At 44.0% G+C, this 21330-nt stretch overlaps 1 protein-coding gene across 1 annotated transcript in view; it reads right to left on the bottom strand.

The window, feature by feature from the left end:
- The window catches only part of KCNMB2 (potassium calcium-activated channel subfamily M regulatory beta subunit 2), a 611704-nt gene extending 591097 nt beyond the window's left edge, over nt 1-20607 (bottom strand). The window contains exon 1 of the mRNA XM_069727285.1: nt 19746-20607. The gene's annotated coding sequence lies outside the window, so the exon portion shown is untranslated. The remainder of the gene's footprint in view (nt 1-19745) is intronic.
- Nucleotides 20608-21330: the final 723 nt, after the last annotated feature.

A 21330-nucleotide genomic window follows, 5' to 3' on the forward strand; every position in this document is an offset into this window, starting at 1 on the left:
TCTACACCCCATACCCAATTTGTAGGCCTAATGCAGCGTAGTTTCCAACAACTACTAAACGAGAGCTGGAAGATCGAAGCTCAGGAAAGGCAACCTGGAGAACACCTTGGAGTGGAACACACCATCTCTCTACACCCCATACCCAATTTGTAGGCCTAATGCAGTGTAGTTTTCTACAACTACTAAACGAGAGTCGGTAGACCGAAGCAATGTGGACGAAACCTGGGGAACACCTTGGAGTGGAACACACCATCTCTCTACACCCCATACCCAATTTGTAGGCCTAATGCAGCGTAGTTTCCAACAACTACTAAACGAGACCCGGACGATCGAAGCTCAGGAAAGGCAACCTGGAGAACACCTTGGAGTGGAACACACCATCTCTCTACACCCCATACCCAATTTGTAGGCCTAATGCAGTGTAGTTTCCAACAACTACTAAACGAGAGCATTAAGATCGAAGCAATGGCGAGGAAACCTGGGGCACACCTTGGGTAGGCAGACACCGTTAGTAGGCCCTACCAAAGTTGTACCCCCAATGCAGTTTTAAAATTCCTAGAGGCTGAAAACAAGACTATTGACGCTCAGCTTTTTTCAAAGGAACACAGCTGAATTGAGTGGCGCAGACAGACACAGGTAGTAGGACTTAACCCAAAAATGTGGCTCACTGCAGCTTAAAAAAGTTACAGGAGTACACAAGCAGCAGTGCTCCGGGCAGTGGAGGACAATTTCAATAGTGGACCGCAGACAGACTTTGTACGCCTACTATTAAAAAAAGGATGCTCTATGCAATTAAAAATAGGTTCCAGGGGTCCACGGGCAGCAGTGGTGTGGTCAGTGGACGAGTATTGGAAGGAGGGACCGCAGACAGGCGTAGTAGGCATAACATGGGCGGCACGGTGGCGCAGTGGTTAGCACTGCTGCCTTGCAGCGCTGGAGTCCTGGGTTCGAACCCCACCAAGGACAACATCTGCAAAGAGTTTATATGTTCTCTCTGTGTTTGCGTGGGTTTCCTCCGGGCACTCCGGTTTCCTCCCACATTCCAAAGACATACTGATAGGGAATTTAGATTGTGAGCCCCAACGGGGACAGTGATGATGATGTGTGCAAACTGTAAAGCACTGCGGAATATTTTAGCGCTATATAAAAATAAAGATTATTATTAACATAACAAAATTAGGCTGTAGACACTGTAAAATTGGTTCCAGGGGTACACGGGCAGCAGTGGTGTGGTCAGTGGAGGCCTAGTGGAAGGAGTGACCGCAGACAGGCATCGCAGGCCTAAAATAATAACACATGGCTGTAGGCAATTTTAAATTGGTTCCAGGGGTACACGGGCAGCAGTGGTGTGGTCAGTGGACGCCTAGTGGAAGGAGTGACCGCAGACAGGCATCGAAGGCCTAAAATAAAAAAATTGGGCTGGCTGTAGGCAATTTTAAATTGGTTCCAGGGGTACACGGGCAGCAGTGGTGTGGTCAGTGGAGGCCTAGTGGAAGGAGTGACCGCAGACAGGCATCGAAGGCCTAAAATAATAACACATGGCTGTAGGCAATTTTAAATTGGTTCCAGGGGTACACGGGCAGCAGTGGCCTGGTCAGTGTAGTAGTAGTAGAAAGATCGGACCGCAGACAGGCATCGAAGGCCTTAAATAAAAAAATTGGGCTGGCTGTAGGCAATTTTAAATTGGTTCCAGGGGTACACGGGCAGCAGTGGTGTGGTCAGTGGAGGCATATTGTAAGGAGTGACCGCAGACAGGCATCGAAGGCCTAAAATAATAATACATGGCTGTAGGCAATTTTAAATTGGTTCCAGGGGTACACGGGCAGCAGTGGTGTGGTCAGTGGAGGCCTAGTGGAAGGAGTGACCGCAGACAGGCATCGAAGGCCTAAAATAATAACACATGGCTGTAGGCATTTTTAAATTGGTTCCAGGGGTACACGGGCAGCAGTGGCGTGGTCAGTGTAGTAGTAGTAGAAAGAACGGACCGCAGACAGGCATCGAAGGCCTAAAATAAAAAAATTGGGCTGGCTGTAGGCAATTTTAAATTGGTTCCAGGGGTACACGGGCAGCAGTGGTGTGGTCAGTGGAGGCCTAGTGGAAGGAGTGACCGCAGACAGGCATCGAAGGCCTAAAATAATAATACATGGCTGTAGGCAATTTTAAATTGGTTCCAGGGGTACACGGGCAGCAGTGGTGTGGTCAGTGGAGGCCTAGTGGAAGGAGTGACCGCAGACAGGCATCGATGGCCTAAAATAATAACACATGGCTGTAGGCATTTTTAAATTGGTTCCAGGGGTACAAGGGCAGCAGTGGTGTGGTCAGTGGAGGCATAGTGGAAGGAGTGACCGCAGACAGGCTTCGAAGGCCTAACATAATAACACATTGCTGTTGGCAATTTTAAATTGGTTCCAGGGGAACACGGGCAGCAGTGGCCTGGTCAGTGTAGTAGTAGTAGAAAGAACGGACCGCAGACAGGCATCAAAGGCCTAAAATAAAAAAATTGGGCTGGCTGTAGGCAATTTTAAATTGGTTCCAGGGGTATACGGGCAGCAGTGATGTGGTCAGTGGAGGCCTAGTGGAAGGAGTGACCGCAGACAGGCATCGAAGGCCTAACAATAATAACACATTGCTGTTGGCAATTTTAAATTGGTTCCAGGGGAACACGGGCAGCAGTGGCCTGGTCAGTGTAGTAGTAGTAGAAAGAACGGACCGCAGACAGGCATCGAAGGCCTAAAATAAAAAAATTGGGCTGGCTGTAGGCAATTTTAAATTGGTTCCAGGGGTATACGGGCAGCAGTGGTGTGGTCAGTGGAGGCCTAGTGGAAGGAGTGACCGCAGACAGGCATCGAAGGCCTAACAATCATAACACATTGCTGTTGGCAATTTTAAATTGGTTCCAGGGGAACACGGGCAGCAGTGGCCTGGTCAGTGTAGTAGTAGTAGAAAGAACGGACCGCAGACAGGCATCGAAGGCCTAAAATAAAAAAATTGGGCTGGCTGTAGGCAATTTTAAATTGGTTCCAGGGGTATACGGGCAGCAGTGGTGTGGTCAGTGGAGGCCTAGTGGAAGGAGTGACCGCAGACAGGCATCGAAGGCCTAACAATCATAACACATTGCTGTTGGCAATTTTAAATTGGTTCCAGGGGAACACGGGCAGCAGTGGCCTGGTCAGTGTAGTAGTAGTAGAAAGAACGGACCGCAGACAGGCATCGAAGGCCTAAAATAAAAAAATTGGGCTGGCTGTAGGCAATTTTAAATTGGTTCCAGGGGTACACGGGCAGCAGTGGTGTGGTAAGTGGAGGCCTAGTGGAAGGAGTGACCGCAGACAGGCATCGAAGGCCTAAAATAAAAAAATTGGGCTGGCTGTAGGCAATTTTAAATTGGTTCCAGGGGTACACGGGCAGCAGTGGTGTGGTCAGTGGATGCATATTGTAAGGAGTGACCGCAGACAGGCATCGAAGGCCTAAAATAATAACACATGGCTGTAGGCAATTTTAAATTGGTTCCAGGGGTACACGGGCAGCAGTGGTGTGGTCAGTGGAGGCCTAGTGGAAGGAGTGACCGCAGACAGGCATCGAACGCCTAAAATAATAACACATGGCTGTAGGCAATTTTAAATTGGTTCCAGGGGTACACGGGCAGCAGTGGTGTGGTCAGTGGAGGCATATTGTAAGGAGTGACCGGAGACAGGCATCGAAGGCCTAAAATAATAACACATGGCTGTAGGCAATTTTAAATTGGTTCCAGGGGTACACGGGCAGCAGTGGTGTGGTCAGTGGAGGCCTAGTGGAAGGAGTGACCGCAGACAGGCATCGAAGGCCTAAAATAATAACACATGGCTGTAGGCAATTTTAAATTGGTTCCAGGGGTACACGGGCAGCAGTGGTGTGGTCAGTGGAGGCCTAGTGGAAGGAGTGACCGCAGACAGGCATTGAAGGCCTAAAATAAAAAAATTGGGCTGGCTGTAGGCAATTTTAAATTGGTTCCAGGGGTACACGGGCAGCAGTGGTGTGGTCAGTGGAGGCCTAGTGGAAGGAGTGACCGCAGACAGGCATCGAAGGCCTAAAATAATAACACATGGCTAGTGTTGAGCGATACCGTCCGATACTTGAAAGTATCGGTATCGGATAGCATCGGCCGATACCCGAAAAATATCGGATATCGCCGATACCGATATCCGATACCAATACAAGTCAATGGGACATCAAGTATCGGAATGTATCCTCATGGATCCCAGGGTCTGAAGGAGAGGAAACTCTCCTTCAGGCCCTGGGATCCATATTAAAGTGTAAAATAAAGAATTAAAATAAAAAATATTGTTATATTCACCTCTCCAGCGGCCCCTGGACATCAGCGGGAGGATCCGGCGTCCGGCACGGCTTCTTTCTTCAAAATGCGCGCCTTCAGGACCTGTGGAATGACGTCCCGGCTTCTGATTGGTCGCGTGCCGCCCATATGACCGCCACGCGACCAATCAGAAGCCGCGACGTCATTCCTCAGGTCCTAAAAGGCGCTCATTCTAGGACTTTAGCTGAGGAATGACGTCGCGGCTTCTGATTGGTCGCTTGGCGGTCACATGGGCGGCACGCGACCAATCAGAAGCCGGGACGTCATACCACAGGTCCTGAAGGCGCGCATTTTGAAGAAAGAAGCCGTGCCGGACGCCGGATCCTCCCGCTGATGTCCAGGGGCCGCCGGAGAGGTGAATATAACAATATTTTTTATTTTAATTCTTTATTTTACACTTCCGATACCGATACCCGATATCACAAAAATATCGGATCTCGGTATCGGAATTCCGATACCGCAAGTATCGGCCGATACCCGATACTTGCGGTATCGGAATGCTCAACACTACACATGGCTGTAGGCAATTTTAAATTGGTTCCAGGGGTACACGGGCAGCAGTGGTGTGGTCAGTGGAGGCCTAGTGGAAGGAGTGACCGCAGACAGGCATCGAAGGCCTAAAATAATAACACATGGCTGTAGGCAATTTTAAATTGGTTCCAGGGGTACACGGGCAGCAGTGGTGTGGTCAGTGGAGGCATAGTGGAAGGAGTGACCGCAGACAGGCTTCGAAGGCCTAACATAACAAAAATGTCAATACAATGGTATTGTCAGTGGCAGGCATTGAAGGATGTCAGCGCATAGACTAAACATTGGTGGAGCTGTGAGATAATTTTGCAAGTGGTAGAGCACTGTTTGAGCTGGGGGGGGGAACTGTCTTGTGGCCGGCGGTACAGGCCCAGGGCCCCTCATATTACAACGGTGTGTCTGACGTTGGGTGCGCACCACCACCGCCAGAGACACTTTATTGTACTAGGAGGGACCCAGTGGCAGTGCCGTCGACCAAAAGCGGGCACACCCACCTCTTCAGACAAACAGCACTCTCACGGGTGCTGTCGCCAAGTGTCGATACCACGGCCCCGTGTGGGGAGTTTGGCCATTTAGTGAGGTGTAAACATGTCGTATGCTGGACAATCGGGTGCAGAAAATTACAAGATTGGAAAAGGCATTCAGAATAGTCCACAGGCAAGACCTTTTCATAGGAAAGCTAGGTGTCAACCGGGCAAGGTGGGGCAAAAGATTTCGAAATCCAGTTGTGGTTCATTTTAATGAAGGTTAGATCATCTACATTTTGGGTAGCCAGACGAGTCCTTTTTTCTGTTAGTATTGAACCTGCAGCACTGAATACTCTTTCTGATAGGACACTAGCTGCCGGGCAAGCAAGCTCCTGCAATGCATATTCTGCCAATTCTGGCCAGGTGTCTAATTTTGATGCCCAGTAATCAAATGGGAATGACGGTTGAGGGAGAACATCGATAAGGGATGAAAAATAGTTAGTAACCATACTGGACAAATGTTGTCTCCTGTCACTTTGAATTGATGCTGCAGTACCTGTCCTCTCTGCGGTCATAGCAAAATCACTCCACAACCTGGTCAGAAAACCGCTCTGGCCAACGCCACTTCTGATTTCTGCCCCTCTAACTCCTCTGGTCTGCTGGCCCCTGCAGCTCGTGTGAGAACGATCACGGGCGCTGTGTGCAGGGAATGCCAGAAGCAAACGGTCAACAAGAGTTGATTGTTTGGTTGCTAATATTAGTTTCAAGTTCTCATGTGGCATTATATTTTGCAATTTGCCTTTATAGCGAGGATCAAGGAGGCAGGCCAACCAGTAATCGTCATCGTTCATCATTTTAGTTATGCGTGTGTCCCTTTTGAGGATACGTAAGGCATAATCCGCCATGTGGGCCAAAGTTCCAGTTCTCAAATCTGCGGTTGTGCTTGGTTGAGGGGCAGTTTCAGGCAAATCCACGTCACTTGTGTCCCTCCAAAAACCAGAACCCGGCCTTGCCGCGCCACCAATTTCCAGTGGCCCCGGAAAAGCTTCCTCATTAAAAATATAATCATCCCCATCATCCTCCTCGTCCTCCTCCTCCTCTTCGCCCGCTAACTCGTCCTGTACACTGCCCTGGCCAGACAATGGCTGACTGTCATCAAGGCTTTCCTCTTCCTCAGCTGCAGACGCCTGATCCTTTATGTGCGTCAAACTTTGCATCAGCAGACGCATTAGGGGGATGCTCATGCTTATTATGGCGTTGTCTGCACTAACCAGCCGTGTGCATTCCTCAAAACACTGAAGGACTTGACACATGTCTTGAATCTTCGACCACTGCACACCTGACAACTCCATGTCTGCCATCCTACTGCCTGCCCGTGTATGTGTATCCTCCCACAAAAACATAACAGCCCGCCTCTGTTCGCACAGTCTCTGAAGCATGTGCAGTGTTGAGTTCCACCTTGTTGCAACGTCTATGATTAGGCGATGCTGGGGAAGGTTCAAAGAACGCTGATAGGTCTGCATACGGCTGGAGTGTACGGGCGAACGGCGGATATGTGAGCAAAGTCCACGCACTTTGAGGAGCAGGTCGGATAACCCCGGATAACTTTTCAGGAAGCACTGCACCACCAGGTTTAAGGTGTGAGCCAGGCAAGGAATGTGTTTCAGTTGGGAAAGGGAGATGGCAGCCATGAAATTCCTTCCGTTATCACTCACTACCTTGCCTGCCTCAAGATCTACAGTGCCCAGCCACGACTGCGTTTCTTTCTGCAAGAACTCGGACAGAACTTCCGCGGTGTGTCTGTTGTCGCCCAAACACTTCATAGCCAATACAGCCTGCTGACGTTTGCCAGTAGCTGCCCCATAATGGGAGACCTGGTGTGCAACAGTGGCAGCTGCGGATGGAGTGGTTGTGCGACTGCGGTCTGTGGACGAGCTCTCGCTTCTGCAGGAGGACGAAGAGGAGGAGGAGGGGGTGCGAACGTCTACAGCCAACTGTTTCCTAGACCGTGGGCTAGGCAGAACTGTCCCAAACTTGCTGTCCCCTGTGGACCCTGCATCCACAACATTCACCCAGTGTGCCGTGATGGACACGTAACGTCCCTGGCCATGCCTACTGGTCCATGCATCTGTTGTCAGGTGCACCTTTGTGCTCACAGATTGCCTGAGTGCATGGACGATGCGCTCTTTAACATGCTGGTGGAGGGCTGGGATGGCTTTTCTGGAAAAAAGTGTCGACTGGGTAGCTCGTAGCGTGGTACAGCGTAGTCCATCAGGGCTTTGAAAGCTTCGCTTTCAACTAACCGGTAGGGCATCATCTCTAACGAGATTAGTCTAGCTATGTGGGCGTTCAAACCCTGTGTACGCGGATGCGAGGCTAAGTACTTCCTTTTTCTAACCATAGTCTCATGTAGGGTGAGCTGGACTGGAGAGCTGGAGATCGTGGAACTAGCGGAGGTGCCGGTGGACATGGCAGACTGAGAGACGGTGGGAGATGGTATTGTTGCCGCCGGTGCCCTAGATGCAGTGTTTCCTACTACGAAACTGGTGATTCCCTGACCCTGACTGCTTTGGCCTGGCAAAGAAACCTGCACAGATACTGCAGGTGGTGCGGAAAATGGTGGCCCTACACTGCCGGAAGGGATGTTGCGTTGCTGACTAGCTTCATTGGCCGAGGGTGCTACAACCTTAAGGGACGTTTGGTAGTTAGTCCAGGCTTGCAAATGCATGGTGGTTAAATGTCTATGCATGCAACTTGTATTGAGACTTTTCAGATTCTGTCCTCTGCTTAAGGTAGTTGAACATTTTTGACAGATGACTTTGCGCTGATTAATTGGATGTTGTTTAAAAAAATGCCAGACTGCACTCTTTCTAGCATCGGATACCTTTTCAGGCATTGCAGACTGAGCTTTAACCGGATGGCCACGCTGTCCTCCAACAGGTTTTGGCTTTGCCACGCGTTTTGGGCAAGATACGGGCCCGGCAGATGGAACCTGTTGCGATGTTGATGCCTGCTGCGGCCCCTCCTCCTCCGCTTCAGAACTGCTGCCGCCTGCACCCTGTTCCCCCAATGGCTGCCAATCGGGGTCAAGAACTGGGTCATCTATTACCTCTTCTTGTAGCTCGTGTGCAACTTCGTCTGTGTCACCGTGTCGGTCGGTGGTATAGCGTTCGTGATGGGGCAACATAGTCTCATCAGGGTCTGATTCTTGATAATTACCCTGCGAGGGCAATGTTGTGGTCTGAGTCAAAGGACCAGCATAGTAGTCTGGCTGTGGCTGTGCATCAGTGCACTCCATGTCAGATTCAACTTGTAATGGGCATGGACTGTTAACTGCTTCACTTTCTAAGCCAGGGACGGTATGTGTAAAGAGCTCCATGGAGTAACCCGTTGTGTCGCCTGCTGCATTCTTCTCTGTTGTTGTTTTTGCTGAAGAGGACAAGGAAGCGACTTGTCCCTGACCGTGAACATCCACTAACGACGCGCTGCTTTGACATTTACCAGTTTCACGAGAGGAGGCAAAAGAGCTAGAGGCTGAGTCAGCAAGATAAGCCAAAACTTGCTCTTGCTGCTCCGGCTTTAAAAGCGGTTTTCCTACTCCCAGAAAAGGGAGCGTTCGAGGCCTTGTGTAGCCAGACGACGAACCTGGCTCCACAGCTCCAGACTTAGGTGCAATATTTTTTTTCCCACGACCAGCTGATGCTCCACCACTACCCTCATTACCAGCTGACAATGAACGCCCCCGGCCACGACCTCTTCCACCAGACTTCCTCATTGTTTTAAAAATGTAACCAAACTAACGGTATTTGTTGCTGTCACACAACTTACACGGTGAGCTATAACTTCAGTATGATTTAGCTACCCCTTTACAGGTGAGTGAGACCACAACGAAAATCAGGCACAATGTTACACACTCTGTTGTTGGTGGCAACAAATGAGAGAGATGCCACACACGCAGGACTGTCACTGAAGCACAAATGTAAATATTAATCTCCCACTGATTTGATTTTTTTTTTTTTTTCAGGGAGACTTTAGGAAAAAAAAATAATAGAATAAAATGATTTTTTCAGGAAGAATTTAGAAACCAAATAAAATAAAATGATTTTTTCAGGGAGAATTTAGAAAACAAATAAAACAAAAAAGGCTTTCTATGGCCCACTGAGTGAGAGATGACGCACACAGGAGTCAGGAGTGGCACACAAGCCCAGAGGCCAATATTTATCTCCCACTGATTGATGTAGTGATTTTTTCAGGTAGATTTTGGAACCCAAATCAAGCTAAAAAAATAATAGGCTTTCTATGGCCCACAATTGGAGAGAGAGAGAGACATGGCACACCCAGGAGTCAAGACTGGCACACAAGCAGAAAGGGCAATATTAATCTCCCACTGATTTGTTTTTTTGTTTTTTTTTTCAGGGAGACTTTAGGAAAAAAAATAATAGAATAAAATGATTTTTTCAGGAAGAATTTAGAAACCAAATAAAATAAAATGATTTTTTTCAGGGAGAATTTAGAAAACAAATAAAACAAAAAAAGGCTTTCTATGGCCCACTGAGTGAGAGATGACGCACACAGGAGTCAGGAGTGGCACACAAGCCCAGAGGCCAATATTTATCTCCCACTGATTGATGTAGTGATTTTTTCAGGTAGATTTTGGAACCCAAATGAAGCTAAAAAAATAATAGGCTTTCAATGGCCCACAATTGGAGAGAGAGAGAGAGATGGCACACCCAGGAGTCAAGACTGGCACACAAGCAGAAAGGGCAATATTAATCTCCCACTGATTTGTTTTTTTTTTTTTTTCAGGGAGACTTTAGGAAAAAAAAAAAATAGAATAAAATGATTTTTTCAGGAAGAATTTAGAAACCAAATAAAATAAAATGATTTTTTCAGGGAGAATTTAGAAAACAAATAAAACAAAAAAAGGCTTTCTATGGCCCACTGAGTGAGAGATGACGCACACAGGAGTCAGGAGTGGCACACAAGCCCAGAGGCCAATATTTATCTCCCACTGATTGATTTATTGATTTTTTCAGGTAGAATTTAGAACCCAAATCAACCAAAAACATAAATAGGCTTTCTATGGCCCACTATTTGTGAGAGAGATGGCACGCTCAGGACTGGCACACAAGCCCAGAGGCCAATATTAATCTCCCACTTTTTATTTTTTTTCAGGGAAAATTTATAAACCCAATAAAAAAATAAATAAATAGGCTTTCTATGGCCCACTATCTGAGAGAGAGAGATGGCACGCTTAGGACTGGCACACAAGCCCAAAGGCCAATATTAATCTCCCTTTTTTTTCTTCAGGGAGAATTTATAAAACCAAAAAAAAATAAATAAATAGGCTTTCTATGGCCCACTATTTGTGAGAGAGATGGCACGCTCAGGACTGGCACACAAGCCCAGAGGCCAATATTAATCTCCCACTTTTTTTTTTTTTGTTCCAGGGAAAATTTATAAACCCAATAAAAAAAATAATAAATAGGCTTTCTATGGCCCACTATCTGAGAGAGAGAGATGGCACGCTTAGGACTGGCACACAAGCCCAAAGGCCAATATTAATCTCCCTTTTTTTTTCAGGGAGAATTTATAAAACCAAAAAAAATAAAAATAAATAGGCTTTCTATGGCCCACTATTTGTGAGAGAGATGGCACGCTCAGGACTGGCACACAAGCCCAAAGGCCAATATTAATCTCCCACTGATTGATTTATTGATTTTTTCAGGTAGAATTTAGAACCCAAATAAAGCAAAAAAAAAAAAAATGGGCTTTCTATGGCCCACTGAGTGAGTGATGATGCACACAGGAGTCAGGAGTGGCACACAAGCCCTGAGGCCAATATTTTTCTCCCACTGATTGATGTAGTGATTTTTTCAGGTAGATTTTAGAACCCAAATCAAGCAAAAAAAATAAATAGGCTTTCTATGGCCCACTGACTGAGAGATGGCACACACAGGAGTCAAGAGTGGCACACAAGCCCTGAGGCCAATATTTTTCTCCCACTGATTGATGTAGTGATTTTTTCAGGCAGATTTTATAACCCAAATCAAGCAAAAAAATAAATAAGCTTTCTATGGCCCACTGAGTGAGAGATGGCACACACAGGGATGGCACTCTAGCAGAAATGTCAATCTTAATCTCCCACAAAAAAAAAAAAAAAAAAAACAGGGAGTGTCCAACAATTACTATCTCCCTGCAGTAATCTCAGCCAGGTATGGCAGGCAGCAATAAGGAGTGGACTGATGCACAAATTAAATAAAAAGTGTGGACAAACAAAAAAGATAGCTGTGCAGAAAGGAAGGAACAAGAGGATTTGTGCTTTGAAAAAAGCAGTTGGTTTGCACAGCGGCGTACACACAGCAATGCAGCTATCAGGGAGCCTTCTAGGGCAGCCCAATGAGCTACAGCACTGAGGGAAAAAAAAAAAAATGTAGCTTCCACTGTCCCTGCACACCGAAGGTGGTGTTGGGCAGTGGAAATCGCTACAGCACAAGCGGTTTGGTGGTTAATGGACCCTGCCTAACGCTATCCCTGCTTCTGACGAAGCGGCAGCAACCTCTCCCTAAGCTCAGATCAGCAGCAGTAACATGGCGGTCAGCGGGAACGCCCCTTTATAGCCCCTGTGACGCCGCAGACAGCAAGCCAATCACTGCAATGCCCTTCTCTAAGATGGTGGGGACCAGGACCTATGTCATCACGCTGCCCACACTGGGTTTACCTTCATTGGCTGAGAAATGGCACTTTTCGCGTCATTGAAACGCGACTTTGGCGCGAAAGTCGCGTACCGCATGGCCGACCCCGCACAGGGGTCGGATCGGGTTTCATGAAACCCGACTTTGCCAAAAGTCGGCGACTTTTGAAAATGAACGACCCGTTTCGCTCAACCCTAACTGTGACTTTATGTGTTATTGAACTACAGTATATATTTCATCATTCATCAAGTGTATACAGTGGCATGTAAAAATCTGGGCACCCCTGGTTAACCCCTTTGCGACATCCGCCGTACTGGTACTGCTCTGCAGGAACTGCATTTGTGCCAGGAGCAGTGCTAGTACGGTGCTGAGATCACTGCGGCCTCAAGGTGAGCACCGCGGCGATTGCGTGTGGGTGTCAGCTGTATATGACAGCTGACACCTGGCAGCAATGCCCACGATCGGTGCTACCACAGCATCTTGCAGCGGCATGCTATTCCATCCGATTTGCGTTTAGTTGGACCATCATTTATTTTTCAACAGGACAATGACCCCAAACACACCTCCAGGCTGTGTAAGGGCTATTTGACCAAGAAGGAGAGTGACGGGGTGCTGCGCCAGATGACCTGGCCTCCACAGTCACCAGAGCTGAACCCAATCGAGATGGTTTGGGGTGAGCTGGACCGCGGAGTGAAGGCAAAAGGGCCAAGAAGTGCTAAGCATCTCTGAGAACTCCTTCAAGATTGTTGGAAGACTATTCCCGGTGACTACCTCTTGAAGCTCATCAAGAGAATGCCACGAGTGTGCAAAGCAGTCATCAAAGCAAAAGGTGTCTACTTTGAAGAAAATAGAATATAAGACATAATTTCAGATATTTCACACTTTTTTGTTAAGTATATAATTCCACAAGTGTTAATTCATAGTTTTGATGCCTTCAGTGTGAATGTACAATTTTTAGTCATGAAAATACAGAAAAATCTTTAAATGAGAAGGTGTGTCCAAACTTTTGGTCTGTACTGTATATATATATAAATATATATATATATATATATATATACATATATACACACACCTTAAAATTGGAGTTCATTAAAGTGTTAATACATGTATGTGGGAAAGGGGGACGGGGGAGTAGTAGTATGAGAAAGTGACCTTTCAGAAGTACACAAGGAGAAGCAGTATAGGGCACAATAAGTGCAAGTGGGTATACAAGAACAAGGAAAGTAGCAAGACAAGGGTAATAAAGTGCAAAATGCAGTTACATCAGCTCAGGGAAGCTCTTGGTTTTGTAACTACTTTTTATAATCGGGCATAATTACCATAGCTGGAAGTATTTTCAGTATATTTTTGTCATCATTATTTACTTCTCTCATTTAAATTTGATTATTTAGCTATTAAGACAAGCACTGGGTAAATAAATACACATTATTCTGCTAAAGGAAGACTGAAATGACTATGTGGACTTAATACTGGATAATGTAATGCATGTGCAATTCTGTGCAAATTTAGTAGTTGCTAAATAGAGCTATCTAAATCACATACCATGTCAAAATGATTGACAATTTCTACATTTGAGCAATATCTCTGTTGTAGACAACTCGTCTTACAGCTTAATGTACAAGTGTAGAGCCCATCAGAGATCAGTATGTATTAAGAAGGGAACAAAGTTAACGATCCTCACTATGATATCCGAATGCATAAAATTTCCATTATCTTATTTTATGGAACATTTCGTTGTGATATTGTAAGTGTGTCTCTGGTTTCTTTAGTAAGAAATCACAAGTTCCTGGAGAAGGGAAACAAAATGAACAAAAAAAAGCAAACTTTTCATTGTAGGAAACAATCCAATCACAAATGATTCTGTAAGAAAATTAATCACTGAAATTAGAGATGTAGGGTGAACAATACTTGTGTATCTACATTATGAATAAATATATTTGTGGCTGTAAATTTGCAAGGGTTGATTGTAAATGTTTGTAGAGTGGAATTACTGTATATCCTAGGATGTAATGTTATTTGGTAATGATGGAAAGATGTAATTGCATAAAGATTTCAGTTCAATAACTTGACTCGAGGCAACAGACTTACATGAGGCAACAAGCTTTTAAGTTTCAACAAGCTCACAATCATTTGACAGCATGGTAACCGCATCTGTCTGACCGGCGGTAATGATTTTACTGCCGATCAGGGGCAATGTTTGCCGCGCAAACACAGTTATGGGTTTGGACACTTAACAAAACATTTTTGTTAGAGCTATTTCACCTACAAGGGCAGTTTGTGATAGATGGACTCCCTTTAATGCCTGCGACTTGTCACTTCCTACAAAGTCATTTTCATTAACAAGTTATAATTAGTAATATTATTATCTAATCAATCTTTTAAATATGAACTAAATTATTTTTTATGCTTTTTTTAATATTCTGTAGCATTTCACACACATTTCAGACACCATGGATCCTTGATCCTATCTGTACATGAATGCATCCTACATATACTTTGCTTCCTTATAACTTTTGCAATGTACAGAAACAAAAGTAACAGTGATGGGGTACTGTACACCACATGTATAATTTTTAATTTTTTTAATTCATTTTAGTTTAACTTAATTACGGTACATTTTCCAGAGTTGTTTTCATTCCTGATGCATACCAATATTCAGACTACTAGTGAGACTTAAAGACCTTTTAGTATTAATTTTCTGTTGGATTTTCTGTTTAACAAAAAGCACTAGTAATAGTGTTTTTGCTACAGCTTGGTGCCCTATACACTATGTCAGCATATTGACCTGTTACTGATCTGATTTAGGTCTGAATTTTCTTCCATGTGCTGATTCTGCCTTCATGATACTCCTTCACCTTTCATCTTACCAACTTTGCACCTATTCTATGACTACACATTTTCTCCCAGGATTCTGCCATCACTAGAACTGCCAACCTCAACTGTCCAACCTTGATGTACAGTAGTTGCAATTGGTTATCACAGGCTTTTGGTGCATCTGCACAAAGCTATTATTAGAAAATCAATGTTCACCCTGTGAAAAAACAGCTTGTGTTTGAGACTTAAGGTACCGTCACATTAAGCGACGCTGCAGCGATCTAGACAACGATCCCGATCGCTGCAGTGTCGCTGTGTGGTCGCTGGAGAGCTGTCACACAGACAGCTCTCCAGCGACCAACAATGCCGGTCCCCTGGTAACCAGGGTAAACATTGGGTTACTAAGCGCAGGGCCACGCTTAGTAACCCGATGTTTACCCTGGTTACCAGCGTAAATGTAAAAAAAAAACACTACATACTTACATTCCGGTGTCTGTCCCCCGGCGCTGTGCTTTCCTGCACTGTCAGTGCCGGCCAGCCGTAAAGCAGAGCGGTGATGTCACCGCTGTGCTTTACGGCTGGCCGGCGCTCACAGCCAGTGCAGGAAAGCACAGCGCCGGAGGACAGACACCGGAATGTAAGTATGTAGTGTTTTTTTTTTTTACGTTTACGCTGGTAACCAGGGTAAACATCGGGTTACTAAACGCGGCCCTGCGCTTAGTAACCCGATGTTTACCCTGGTTACCAGTGAAGACATCGCTGAATCAGCATCACACACCGATTCAGCGATGTCTGCGGGAGGTCCAGCGACGAAATAAAGTGCTGGACTTTCTGCTCTGACCAACGATGGCACAGCAGGATCCAGATCGCTGCTGCCTGTCAAACTGAACGATATCGCTAGCCAGGACGCTGCAACGTCACGGATCGCTAGCGATATCGTTCAGTGTGACGGTACCTTTAGACTGGTGACATTCTGCACAAGATCTTACTGTGCTTGCTCTTACTTACAACTTTATAAGAGGACAGGAAGTCTTTTAAAGAACACTTGCTAACTCAGCTCCTTAATCAGCTCCTTTATCAGCAGTTTTATGTTCTCCAGATTGACATGAAGGTGTACACTTTGGTCACTGTCAATCAACGCAAAGCAAACAGGATGATTCATATTTACTATCAGACATTTTGGATTGATGGTTCATGTGTCAGTCATTCTAAGATAAGACATTAATAAAATGTTCTATCGTTTTATAAGAGTAATACATGATGATATAATCTGCTTGTTCTATGAGCAGAATTTGTTCCTGCTTTATTTCTTTAAAGGTCTGCATTTATAAATCTTATTCCGTACTTTGTGAAATGCGTTTGTCACAGTTAATTTACTTATGTTTTGGGTACCATTAGTATTTCCACTGTGCTAGTATTTGTACTTTCATTGAAAGCTTTAACTTTGATGTGCTAAGAAAAAAGGGCTTGTAGGAACCACTATATAGTTAATACCAAATGCGCTGCTGAGCTCTTAGTAATGTAAAGTGTGTTTGGGAACCAGCTTACTTTGTAGACATAATGCAAAACAATGGATTATAGAAAGACCTAGAGATAATAGGTAGAGATGGTAGACTCGATTCACAGGACTCGGCCCGTCTTCCAGGTCAGTCATCAGTAGCTTCTGGACAGTCATCCTGTAAATCTCATTCCGTCCTGGCTTTTATTTTGATTAGCCTGAGCTGGCACAACATTATCATTGTGGCATGACACTCAACACGTCACGTGGGCCCAGCTATTCTGAAAAAAAGCTGGGAATGCCGGGAGGTAAGAAGAGTCACAAACCTTCCACCAAGAAGTCATCGACCTGGTTGATGAACCAGAGTCCTCCAAATCAATTCTCCCATCTCTAACAGGGGGTAAGGAACAGATTTATTAAAAACATTGCAGAGAAAAATTCTAGATTAAAATAATGATTTATTTTAATGACAATGACATTTACAAGAGTGTAAGAGGGCATGTCATAAATGTATCTATTGCAACTTTTATAAATGTCTATGCACCGGTTCTATACTGGTTTTACATATAATCCACTATTGAAATGCAAAATTCTGTTTTGGCATTGGTTACTGAACTATTCAGTTCTAAGTAAGCCAAACTCCCACCAAAGCACTGCCAATCCCAATTTACGACATTGAAAAACACTAAAAAGTCTCCCGTGATAGTTGGTGAAATGTGGTTAAAACTGCATCAAAATGGCATCTGGAAAAAAGCATGTTTTACAGCTACCAGGGACTAAAATCTAAGGTGTTGGTAGCGCTTCCAAAGAAAAGTGTTGTTGATGTGACACAAGTCAGTTTCTAAGAATCCTTCAGGGTTTATTCACATATCTGCATAGAGGTGTTAGTTACTCATCTGAATCAGAGCCACAATTGCTGGTATTGGTCCCCGAACGAACACCATCTTGAATGCCTATGATGCTTTTTCCTTTCTCCCTTTATGAAAATGATGAATTTGCCTTTCCATGTTGTATTATACATCTATGAGGCCTTGTAAATAGTAGCATCAATGTATTCATAAAGGCTTTCATTTCTAATGGATATCATTGACATCAATAATAAAAACATTAATTACTAGGTAAAATATAACTGAAATTGATACAGATGTTTAAAAAAATAGAGGAACAGTTTGGTTAAGAAAATGACACATCCAAATAAAGGCAGAGTCAGACAGCAGTATAAACAGGAGTGAGATTGGACTGCAGTGCATGGACTGGCCAGCAGCTCTCCTGACCCAAGCGAGACAGCTGTACGTATTTCTATGGAACTGTCATGCTCGGATCAAGAGCTGCCATCCAATCCTTTGTACTGTTTTCAGGTCAATTTAGACAAAATCCCTTTTGCTCAGATAACGCATCAAAATTGGTGTCATTTTCAGTGCAGCCACCTAAATGTCAAATTTATTTGATTTATTAACTACTATTTTTATTTTCAGAAATTCACTATTTATTAATCCTGTTATTATAATATGAAATCAAATTGGTTCTAAACTTTGGAGAAACTGTAGTCAACTACAAGCCCGCAGGCTTCACTATATATTTGTAGTATAAGGAGATTTATGCGATGTTGATTTGTTAAACGCTTGAGGTCAAATTGGCTTGAAGTATATTGCATCAGTATAGTAATGGCATGCTTAAGTAAATAAATAAATCCTCATTGCAAGGCGCGATCCAGGAGAATAGCCCTTGAGGGCCAAGTTATATACTGAAAATGAGAGTCCAAAATGTGTTTTTTTATTTAAACTGTAGTTTGGAAATGATTCATTTTCAGATGCAATAAACCCTAAATAAATGTTCAGCTTGCTAAATCCAATGATATGATGCAGCTAATGTTCATTTGGGGATTTAGGCCGTTCATGTAGCACATATTATGCCTATAGAAGTGGAACTATACATATGGCGTAGGCGTGCTACATTATTGCTGTAGCGTGCAGTGTTGCTAATGTTGCTGCTGTACATACAAGTTTCTGAAGAAAGAATAACAGAAATGAGCCATACCATTGAAAAGCAATTTATAACTATATCAAAACAGAACCCAAATTTACCCCCAAACTGGCAATGTTATATGTTTTTTAAGTTCATTGGAAAGTCCTGAGAATGAAAGGCATTGTACTTCACTATAATTGAAGAGGTCTATGGGTCTTCATGGAAACTCCAGACTTAAAGGGGTTGTCCAGTCTAAATCTACAAGTCTGGAGTCACTCTGTGAGCATTCTCCGGTTCTGGCACTAGGAGAGGAGGGGGCTTAATCTCAAGTATTCCATTTGCATATATGTGGTCACATGCCGACTAGACTGCTTCCAGACTCACACAATTAAAGTATATTTAGCGAGGCTGGATACAGTTTAGTCGGAATGTGGATGAAAGTATGCAAATCCGAAGTATGACTGTTTGCTCCCAGCAACAGCATGGGAGAATCCTGATAGCGCACCGTGTGCTTGATGTAAGGATTTACAAGTCTGCAGTCACATAGAGTGATTGCAGACTTGTAGCTTTAAACCAGATAACCCCGTTAAAGATAGGTTATCCCCTAAACAGAGGATAGAGGATAACTTAGCAACTACTGGGAAACACAGTAATCAAGAGAAAGAGGCTCTGAAATCCGAGAACTGTGCTCTGTAGCCATCTGTAAAGCAGTGGAGGTACTCATGTGCGGCCTGCGCTCAATCCTTGTCTATAGGACTGCCGGAACAGCCAAGCATACCTCTACTCTACTCAAGACGGACTCTGCACAGCTCCATTCCCAGGCTCCAGAGCCTTCTTCTTCTGTGGGTCCCATTAGCTAGACCCCCGGTGATTTGTCAGTTACTCTCTATCCTGTTTATAAGGATGACTTACTACTTTGGGTTTAACCCTTTAATATTCTTGGACCACATCTTAATAGACTTTGCTCTAATGCAGCCCACGTTGCTGCATTCATTAATAGCAGACACAAGCTTTTGCCATCATTTACACCTTCAAAAAGAACATCCAACATTCATTGCAATGACATTGCTACTATTTTATTAAGTTGTATGATCGGCTGCCATGTTTTTAGTAACTTAACAAGCAGAATAAGCATCTAAACATGGAGACACTGCAGAAGACTACTCCTACTTTGCTGAGTAACAAATGACATTGTTGTAGAAGAGGACAATACTACGGGTCATGTTTTATACCTAAAGTTTCAATGTTTGTTATTAACAAGTAAACACAATAGATCATTAAAATATAATACTAACAATGATAATATCCTAATACTAAATTTCTAGATATTTGGCTGTTATTTTACACACTGAAATACAGTAGATGACACACAAACCATCGAATAAATAGAAATGATTACACAATTAGTAAAGAAAAGTGCAGCAGCCTACCTTTATTTTACAATGCCCTGATCTCCGCATGTTTGAAAGCTTCTTTTCTTCTATTGTCACTGATCTTTGAATCTCTTTTGTAGGCTGCCTTGTGAATCTGCTCCATGGAAAGAACAATTCCCCTCATCCGAAGAAGATTTCTAGTAGTTTTGCGTTGAATAAGTAACTTTTGTATCCTGTCAGAAAAATGTGAGCGTCATCAGGCGATATACAATATTAATGTCCTCAGCACTGTCACCGTGTCATTTCACAGATGCAACATAGTTAAAGGAACAGGCTCCAAATTCTAAAGGCAAATGTATCACAGTAAATAAAAACAAACAAAAAAAAATCCCTCTTCTTTCTCCAACGGTCTTAGCAAACAAAGAAGTGCCTGAAAAATGCAGGACTTAGGTTACCGAGTGGAGACCTAGTCCAGAGAGCCATAGGGAAATCTGACGTGTTCAGAAGATCCTTGACTTAAACAAAAATCCCATACACTGCAGCAAAGAGAAAAAGAGGCATTTCACACCCTTCCTAGCCTCTGCATCATATTGTTCGCATCTATGCTAAACATCAATAATCTCATTTTTCACCTATGTGTGCTCCAGCTAGACTGTTATGTCCTTGGATTGCATTTGTTGTCGCACAGCCAAGTTCGATCCAAGGAAATCTCTCATTGCTACAATCTCTTTCTTCTTTCCTAGAGAAGCAAGGTTCTTCTTTCTACCCCTCTCCCACGAAAGAAACAAACAAGCCTTCCAGACACAAATACGGTTGGAGTGGTAATTGTCAGCAGAAAGCCATGCTCTGTGGATGCCTGGAACAGTCTTATCCGGTGTGAAAAATGTGAGCTTCTCTGAATTAGGGAGATACAGAATGTGCAGCTCTGGTACCAGTCCGTCTCTCTGATTCATCAGGGAGTCTCCTTGGTAACTAGCTGTTCCTCTCTGATGACTCCTATTATATCAAAGCTCTCTCAATTTAAAGGTAAAAGAGTCTGTCGAGAAACAAACCAGAATATGGACTCTGTTTGTACCGAGGTAGATTGCTTTCTTGTAAACATCTGGATATTATGAGCTGTGAACATAAAGGATTCTCGGTCATACATGCAAAAAGTAAAGCCACTGTCTGAATATACAATGTATTCTCCTGAAATCCATCATTCATTTCTCATTTCTTATAACATGTACATAATAACCCTCAATTTCAGAAAAAAAGGCATAGGATGCATTTTGCATCTGCAACAATATAACAATCGATCATGCTTGTATACAGGTTATCCAAACTTAGGTCATGGATTTTTTCAGAAATTCCGGCATACCCCAGATAAAAACCACTCTACTGACTGCTAATCATAAAGCAAGAGACAAAGCAGACAACAGGGGGCATACTCCTGCCTGTCACCTGTGACCCCTGCAATGCAACAGGACACAGAGATGTAGGCAGGATGACAAGGGTCAGGGTAAGCGGACATAAGTCTGCAGTGTTTACAGATGTGTCCATCCTTACATTTTCTCAAAATATGGTTACAGATTCCAATTTCTCACATATGTGTTAGCTTGAACAAATTTAATTTAATATTGTGATATGCCAGAAAATAATA

The sequence above is a fragment of the Ranitomeya imitator genome, chromosome 5 (assembly GCF_032444005.1).
Source record: "Ranitomeya imitator isolate aRanImi1 chromosome 5, aRanImi1.pri, whole genome shotgun sequence".
NCBI classification, from domain to species: Eukaryota; Metazoa; Chordata; class Amphibia; order Anura; family Dendrobatidae; genus Ranitomeya; species Ranitomeya imitator.